Source organism: Poromitra crassiceps (genome assembly GCF_964638095.1).
Source record: "Poromitra crassiceps genome assembly, chromosome: 11".
Lineage (NCBI taxonomy): Eukaryota > Metazoa > Chordata > Actinopteri > Beryciformes > Melamphaidae > Poromitra > Poromitra crassiceps.
Window position 1 is genome coordinate 49187351 of NC_139643.1, and position 9777 is coordinate 49197127.

Sequence of the window (9777 nt, forward strand, 5' to 3'; positions counted from 1 at the left end):
TGGTGACATCTCCTCTCTCACCTGGTCACATCTCCTCTCCCATCTGGTGACATCTCCTCTCCCACCTGTTGACATCTCCTCTGCCACCTGGTGACATCTCCTCTCTCACCTGTTGACATCTCTGCCACCTGGTGACATCTCCTCTCTCACCTGTTGACATCTCCTCTCTCACCTGTTGACATCTCCTCTGCCACCTGGTGACATCTCCTCTCCCACCTGTTGACATCTCCTCTCCCACCTGTTGACATCTCCTCTCCCTCCTGTTGACATCTCCTCTCCCACCTGGTGACATCTCCTCTCCCACCTGGTGACATCTCCTCTCCCACCTGGTGACATCTCCTCTCCCACCTGTTGACATCTCCTCTGCCACCTGTTGACATCTCCTCTCCCACCTGTTGACATCTCCTCTCCCACCTGTTGACATCTCCTCTCCCACCTGGTGACATCTCCTCTCCCACCTGTTGACATCTCCTCTCCCACCTGGTGACTTCTCCTCTCCCACCTGGTGACATCTCCTCTCCCACCTGGTGACATCTCCTCTCCCACCTGGTGACATCTCCTCTCCCACCTGGTGACATCTCCTCTCCCACCTGGTGACATCTCCTCTCCCACCTGGTGACATCTCCTCTCCCACCTGGTGACATCTCCTCTCCCACCTGTTGACATCTCCTCTCCCACCTGGTGACTTCTCCTCTTCCACCTGGTGACATCTCCTCTCCCACCTGTTGACATCTCCTCTCCCACCTGACATCTCCTCTCCCACCTGGTCACATCTCCTCTCCCACCTGGTGACATCTCCTCTCACACCTGGTGACATCTCCTCTGTCACCTGGTGACATCTCCTCTCACACCTGGTGACATCTCCTCTGCCACCTGTTGACATCTCCTCTCCCACCTGTCACTCCAGACACAGAGCAAACTGATCCAGACAGGAGCAGCAGAGTGATGGAGCGGTCTGCTAGTCAGCCTCAAAAATTAAATAAGAGCTGACCTCTAACAGCCAACTAAATAATCCTTTTATACTTCAAGTAAGTTTAAGGCTGATCCAACAGCCAGTTGGACTTGAATTAAGTGTCTTTACGATGATACTGTATATATCAACAGTATGAATCAAATGATGTGTTTAGCATGGGGGCCGGTTTAGATTCTCTGACTTGAACATCCAGAGGCAGTTCTGTACACTAATTTAGTTACATCAGTGGATTGAATTCACTTAACCAAAAGCAGCTGTTTACTGGTGGAAATGCAAACGGGGGACAGTTCATGTGAAATATTAACCTGTTGCGTTCATACATGTAAGTAAGAAGAGATCCTATCAACACTGCAGGGTGCAGACGTGTCCAATTCAACATGTGCTGTCACATGACGCTGTCCGCGATCTGGCCCTCAGGTTTTAAAAACAGGAAAAGATTGGGAAAAAGAAATCTGAATCTGATTGGTCGCTCACATTTGTATGTAGTATGGTGCAATATGGAATGCTCTGAATGTTTTCTTAACCCCAGGATCAAAAACTGTCATGAGAACCAATCTGGGATCCAATTTAGGACATATTATTCACAAAGGACTACAAACATTGTGAATGTACAGTACTGTATGATATTTTTTATTGTTTAGCTGTCACTTACTGCTTATCCTGATAACAGCAGCTTTGTCATTCAATTTGAAAGTGGGGGGGGGGGGGGGGGTTGTCCAGCCCCATATTTTGGCTTTCTGTGACAGGGAAATTGTTTTGCATGTGTTTGAATTTATGAGTGGGTCGTTAATGTTTTGCTGTTGTGTGGGCTAATTACCATGACCAGCGACAAAAAGAAAAGCTGTTTAGCTGCACAACTGGCACAGAATCAAGCACTGATGATGAAGCAAGACATTTGGACAAAGCTGCCACAACACACAGTGCCGTGTCAAAGCTGCCACAACACACAGTGCAGTGTCAAAGCTGCCACAACACACAGTGCAGTGTCAAAGCTGCCACAACACACAGTGCCGTGTCACAGCTGCCACAACACACAGTGCAGTATCAAAGCTGCCACAACACACAGTGCAGTGTCAAAGCTGCCACAACACACAGTGCAGTGTCAAAGCTGCCACAACACACAGTGCCGTGTCACAGCTGCCACAACACACAGTGCAGTGTCAAAGCTGCCACAACACACAGTGCAGTGTCAAAGCTGCCACAACACACAGTGTCGTGTCAAAGCTGCCACAACACACAGTGCAGTGTCAAAGCTGCCACAACACACAGTGCAGTGTCAAAGCTGCCACAACACACAGTGTCGTGTCAAAGCTGCCACAACACACAGTGCAGTGTCAAAGCTGCCACAACACACAGTGCAGTGTCAAAGCTGCCACAACACACAGTGCAGTGTCAAAGCTGCCACAACACACAGTGTCGTGTCAAAGCTGCCACAACACACAGTGCAGTGTCAAAGCTGCCACAACACACAGTGCAGTGTCAAAGCTCCCACAACACACAGTGCAGTGTCAAAGCTTCCACAACACACAGTGCCGTGTCACAGCTGCCACAACACACAGTGCAGTGTCAAAGCTTCCACAACACACAGTGCAGTGTCAAAGCTGCCACAACACACAGTGCAGTGTCAAAGCTCCCACAACACACAGTGCCGTGTCACAGCTGCCACAACACACAGTGCAGTGTCAAAGCTTCCACAACACACAGTGCAGTGTCAAAGCTGCCACAACACACAGTGCAGTGTCAAAGCTTCCACAACACACAGTGCAGTGTCAAAGCTGCCACAACACACAGTGCAGTGTCAAAGCTGCCACAACACACAGTGCAGTGTCAAAGCTGCCACAACACACAGTGCAGTGTCAAAGCTTCCACAACACACAGTGTAGTATCAGAGCTGCCACAACACACAGTGCAGTGTCAAAGCTGCCACACAACACACAGTGCTGTGTCAAAGCTGCCACACAACACACAGTGCTGTGTCAAAGCTGCCACACAACACACAGTGCAGTGTCAAAGCTGCCACACAACACACAGTGCTGTGTCAAAGCTTCCACACAACACACAGTGCAGTGTCAAAGCTGCCACAACACACAGTGCCGTGTCAAAGCTGCTACAACACACAGTGCAGTATCAAAGCTGCTACAACACACAGTGCAGTATCAAAGCTGCCACACAACACACAGTGCAGTGTCAAAGCTGCCACAACACACAGTGCCGTGTCAAAGCTGCCACGACACACAGTGCCGTGTCAAAGGGGTCGCCTACATGGTGAATGAACGTGTAAATCCATCACATGCAACTCAAGCCCAAACTGTTACATTGTGTATTGACATGGATGCATGTCCAAGTCGTTCCCTTGCTTCACTGCAGCACACTCTGAAATCCAAAACCAACCAGGTCTCTGCAGAATAGTTAAGATTAGGTGTTAGGTCATACACTGTGTTTGTAGAAAATGAAAGAATCATTGTTTTTCTCCAAATGTGCAGAGCCATTCCCCCCCCCAACATCTAAGACATTATCCATATCCAGTTAATGTATATATATTTGGGAGATTTCTAAAATCTCCAGTAAACTGTTGGGCCTGGACCACTGGAGAAATAAAATCTGTGCTTCCCATGAAACACACACAGTATTTTAATTAAAATTCCACCATACTATTGCAACACCAACGGCTGCAAAGTCATCTCTCAAGACAACCAAGAGGTCAATTATTCTCTGTGCGAACGTCTTGACTTTTGTAATAAGAATGGTTGCTGTTGGCACGCCGTGTTGGTCATCAAAGTAACAGATACTTTGTCCAACTGTGGGGATCAAAACACCATAAGGATCTTGGATTGCAGCACTGGTGCTGCTTTTGAATAAGAACTCCTGACGTTTAGCAAAAGAAAGGGAGTCGAATCAAGAGGATAAACGTGAGTCGAGGTGAGGCGAGGGACTCCCTCGTCTAGAAAAACTCAATAGTAGCTCAATGATAGATGCTTTGTGATATTGAGAATGACAGCTGGTTGAGAGAGAGAGAGTGCGTGAGGCAAAGAGAGGCTGTATAGGCCCCGGCAGGCAGTAGCCATTCAGACAAACAGTCATATAGAGAGGGCTCTTAGTTGGATGAATTACCACGCAAGCATCAGCAGTTAAGTTAATGTCTTTTTTTGAATGCTAGTAAAGGCTGAATCAGACCTTAGGGAGCCCCAGAGAGATTTTAAATCGTGTTTAAGACATCCTTAAGCAGGGTAGCATTAGCTTGTTATTAGTTTAATTTGTGTAATGTACAGTTAGTAGCTTTCTTTATTGGCTTTCTAGAATATGGCCCAACCTGGGCAGGGGGGGCTTGAACCTTCAGTGTCCAGGGTGCACTGGGGGTGCTAATCTGGCCTTGGTCAAAATGACAGAGAAATGCCAACATCAGTCATTGTTGGATATGAATAGAAAATGTTGGATACAAATACAAAGGATGAATGAGCAGAGCCTGCTTGGGGATCTTTTATTTCAGAGGGTTCACACTGTTCATACTGTAACGTTTTACACACCTCGATATGACGAGTGAGAAGTGTGTGGCTAATTATGAATGAGCTGCCAGGTCAGAGATAATGAGGTGTGATTACTGACTTAACCGACGTGAGCCAAAAGCAATGTTTTTACAAGATCTCTGGGAACAACACTTACGGATTCAATATCCAGACCCGGCCTGTAAAAGTGCTATCATTTATCAAACATGGATTCGAAATTAGCCTCCATATCCTTTGAAAAGTCACCCAATTTGTCTCAATTGTGGGCTATCAATCAATTATCAGAGTAGCCGTATATTTATATATGGTGGATATTTCATTTTGAAGCCAGAGTCTTCTTATCAAAAGCTCTGAATGATGTATAAGTGTGGTTTATCATTTGTATGTGCAGGTGTGCTGATCAGCTGCTGTAAACGTAAAAAGAAAATCGAATCACAAAAAGCAAGGTGTTTGTGGATAGAATATCCAGTCTACAAACCTTTTCAAAATAATGTAACGCAAGCCATCATATCTATCTACGGTACCTCACATATTCACTTCTACTCAATGGTACTTGACAACGATTGTAAAAGAAAGCACACATTGGTGACACGTTTGTTTATATACGTAGGCTTATACCTAACCTCTATTCTATTTTTATTATTGTGTGTGTGTTTTTTGGTCTATTCTATACTTGTCTCGATGTTTATATTATTCCCTATCTGAGTGTGAGCAACTTTAGCATGACATAATTTCCCCCCCAGTGATCAATAAAGTTATTCTGATTCTGATTATCTATCTATCTATCTATCTATCTATCTATCTATCTATCTATCTATCTATCTATCTATCTATCTATCTATCTATCTATCTTTATACAACAGTTAGTTCCGGCCAGGCAATTTGATTGGACAAGAGGGATCCTACCAGTGCCAATATTTCATGATAATGCACTGGCGCTTCACTGTGTGTAGATCACTCCGCTTCACAGCTGCCCTAATCAACAAAATGCTTCACAGCTGTAGAGTAGACAGTAGTAAAGTAGACAGCCTGCAGTTAATTAGGCTGATTAGGCTACATTTTCGGCAAAGCTGAGGGAACTATTTTTGTTGGCGGAGGAATAAATAGAGAAATCATATATTTTCTCAGCTTTTTGGCATTTTTTTAATCAGCTTTGTTTAATACAACTGTTGCATAAAAGCAATATCACACTCGAGGTCGTGCTGTTGTTGTCTAATATCGGCACTGCTGTGATTATCTTCTGCACTCGGCCTGCGGCCTCGTGCCTACGACCGAATCACAGCAGTGCCGATATTAGCCAACAACCGCACTCCCTCTCGTGTGATATTGCTTAAATCTATCTATCTATCTATCTATCTATCTATCTATCTATCTATCTATCTATCTATCTATCTATCTATATATCTATCTATCTATCTATCTATCTATCTATCTATCTATCTGTCTATCTATCTATCTATCTATCTATCTATCTATCTATCTATCTGTCTATCTATCTATGACAAAATAGTTTGTTCACCCACATTAGAATTAGAATTTACCATTAAGCTCTGGATGCAAAGAGTATTTATTTATCTATGAAAAACTGTGCCTATTTTTCAATATTGGGTTCAATTTATTAAACAGTGCAGTTTAAGAACGGCCCTATTATTGAAAAGCCTATGCAGGCTCACGTGTCTCCAGAGGCTCTCAGTCATCCTGTCTGTCTCTCTGCAGGGGACAGACTTCTCTCGCCTTCCTGGACGGTCCTCACTGACCCCTGTCTGCAGCTGAATTTACTGTCCCTCCATTCTGTATTTATGAGGGCCGAATGGCCAAACACAATCAATAACATACAGGCTCTTTGGAAGGAAGTATCCGTGGATTACACTGTGTCTGTTTTTTATGGATTTGTTGACATGGTTTACTCTTCGTGGGCCAGGACAGATTCGTGCGGCAGGCCTCCTCGTTGGGGCCAGCACTGTGGACGCACGTGGACATGAATCCGGAGCCGTTGTGTAGAGAAACATGAGCGCGTTTGTCTAAAACTGTAGGTTGTCAAGTGTCTTCGTACGGACGATTTGTCAGACGCATTATGTTTGACAATTTTGGATGTTATTGTTGATTATATTTGGAAATGACACTACATGTATCAAATCCTACTGACGTAATAATAATCAAAACATTCTGTGAATCCTGGCTACAGCTGTTACAATTTGATGTTGTAGCTTCAGACTTGACAGAGCATGTGTTCCTGCAAATAAACTGAAAGCAAGAGTTTATTTGCAGAACCTCATGTTGAGCTGTTGGCAATCAAAATATGATCGTTCTAAACATCTAACCATGTTAACAATCGTGTTAATCATCACTTGTTTTGAAGCAACCAGAATCTAATTAGCGGCAACTTAGCAGGTGAGTCCAAGTACAACACACATCAGTATGACTTTAGTACAGGGGTCACAGAGGAACAGGCATGACAGGGCTGGACGCGTAGATGCAATGCTGCACAATTCATCCGGCTGGCCAAATAAAACAACTCCAGGAGTAGCTGTTGATTCAGAGCAATAAACGGTAAAACAAAGCAGATGAGAAACAGCGGAGATGGTGATAAGAAGAACCAGGAAGCAGCACAGGTGCATCCACTCCAAATCTGGACCTCTCTCTTGCCTTCGGTGTGGTGGACCACCCGGTCCAGTTGGCTCAGAACATCAGAGTGGCCTCTCATTTAGGAGATGCAGTGGATTTGCACCTGCAGCTTACTGTGAAACATCGCTTTATTAGCGGAGACAGAATGAAGATCTGATTTCACTGTTCTGGTTTTTCTGTTGTCCAACGTCTAATCATGAATGGAGATCTGCGGGCTGTTTTAATTAAGGGGATGATAGTAGCATTTTTGCCACCTGGATTCTGTTATTCTTGACTCTCCATGTTGTGCTGATTCATCATAGTTTCAGTGTAAATGCATCCCAATAGCCCCCGAGGCTACCATCACATTTTGAGTGAGCATGTTTACTTAACTTGTTGCTCCATTGTGCCGTAACACAAGCTCTCAAGAGGTGCCTAGAATTCTTTCTCAATTCTTTCTCATTAGACACTGTAGGCTACTAATTGTTGTTGTTGTTGCTATAACATTACTACTGTATAATAGACTGCGCTATACCGAGCAAAACACTATGCACGACATGCATGTATAGACCCTTTTTCACGGTGGCCATTTTGTGTCTAAAAGGCAGGACCAACACAGGTGCAAGCAGAACACTAATGAGAGTTTCCCAATTCCATGATTGGAAGTTGGAAACTCTCATTAGTGTTCTGCTTGCACCTGTGTTGGTCCTGCCTTTTAGACACAAAATGGCCACCGTGAAAAGGGTCTATAGACCAAATCAGCGGGATGTTTACATTTACTTCCGGGTACCCCTGGGTCCACACATTATAATGGCGGTGAACGGCACAAACTGACGTGTTGAAGACAAAAACAGACAAAGAAGACAAAAATGGTTCGTCCGTGTTGTGTTGTTTAATATCATTCATAACAACACTTTCACTAACGTTAGTGGAGACCAGACTAGCTAATTTACCTGTTGGACCAGACCAGAGTAGACTTGACGCTAAATTAAATTAACGTGGCGTCAGTAGCTCTGTTTGTAACATTAACGTAACCTCGCGTCACCAGGCTCTTCTACGTTAACGAGTCTGCAAAACAGCGAGTTTGACAGACAAACAAACGTTATTAGCTAGCTAACACTACATAAAACAAACACAGAAGAAAGGCTAGATACGTCGGACAAGCATGTTTACCAACCGTTTAACCATTTAAATTGAAAGTAGTCGGCCGAAAACAACGAGAGGGTTTGACAGCATTTATTTGACAACACGCACATTTAAACCTGCCGCCTTCCCCAAGTGGTACCCGGAAGTAAATTTGTTTACATGGTGACGTCACGGTGATTTGGTCTATTGGGGTCACATATTTCACATAAAGAGCACAGACCTACTAACAGTAGTTGGACTTATAATAGAGCTGCACAGTGCTCCACTACTGACCTTATGGCGACCTCTACTGGTAGGTTGCCACCATCACACACCCCAGCAATTTCAGTTTTTAGACTACAGTGGAATCCTAGCCTGATATTCAGACTTGTCAACTCGTAAACTCATTTCCACAACTCTGTGTGAGTGGGCAGGACTTCGAAGGTCTGGAGCCTAATATGGCCGTCGTAATTCTGTCGTAATTCTGGGCAAAATCTCCACATTTGAGAGTAAACTGTATTCTACACACTATAATTTTCATGCAGCGAGAGTGCCCTCTAGGGGTTGGAACCTACTTTTGCAGTTGGGTCTGCTGATACAGTGCACTTTGGGATGGGTCAAATTGATCACTCTAAGCAGATGATCATTATAACTTTTTTCTGTTTCTTTATTTCTCATGCAGATTACCATACCATCGAATTGACATTTGTATCATTAATACAGTACATATAAAGTAATGAAACGGACAGCGTCACTATTTACTGAATGTTATTGACTTTAAAAATACAGACAGTAAGTTAGGCCTCCAGCTGTTTCAAACAGAGCGGTCTCACAGAGACAGAGATGCCGCCATCTCTCCATATACAGAGAGACATGTACCAAGTAGGCTATCGCTGCTGTATCTCGTTGGCTCATTTTTGGCAGTTTGGAAGTAGAAAAAGTAATCACATTTCTGTCCGTTGTTGTCAGGTGTAACAAGGCCCAAAATGATCACTGTAAGCGGAGTATTGATCACTATAAGAAGATTGCACTGTAGGCTAATCTTGGGTTCGGATGACATGGATGACATCACATCAACATGACACCCCCCTCCCCGCTCCCCAGCAGGGAGGCAGGTCTGCCAGCTCCCCTTTAAAACATAAAAAACACACTTCCTGTGCAGCAGAAAGGGGGACTTTCTCATTTAGAACAGCAAATGTCAAAGCTTTCATGGACCGTACAGGTTGAATCACTCTTGTGGGATATCAACCTGCCTGGGGTGGTGGGTATGGGTTAATTGTGTGTGTGTGTGTGTGTGTGTGTGTGTGTGTTACCATATCAAAACAAAAAGTTAATAATTTATTATTTTACATTGAATTGGTTAAATTGAATTAAGCAATTAAGCAAAACACATTGGTCAACAATAACAGCTCCTCTAATAAGCCAATGGAGCTACACCCAGAGTGGAGGCTTTCCAGTTAAAATGCTAATTGGAGGGGTTTCACTGGTTCTTTAGTGAAGAGAACCCATCAGGAAGAGGAGTGGAGCATTCACAGGATGAACCCATCAGGAAGAGGAGTGGAGCATTCACAG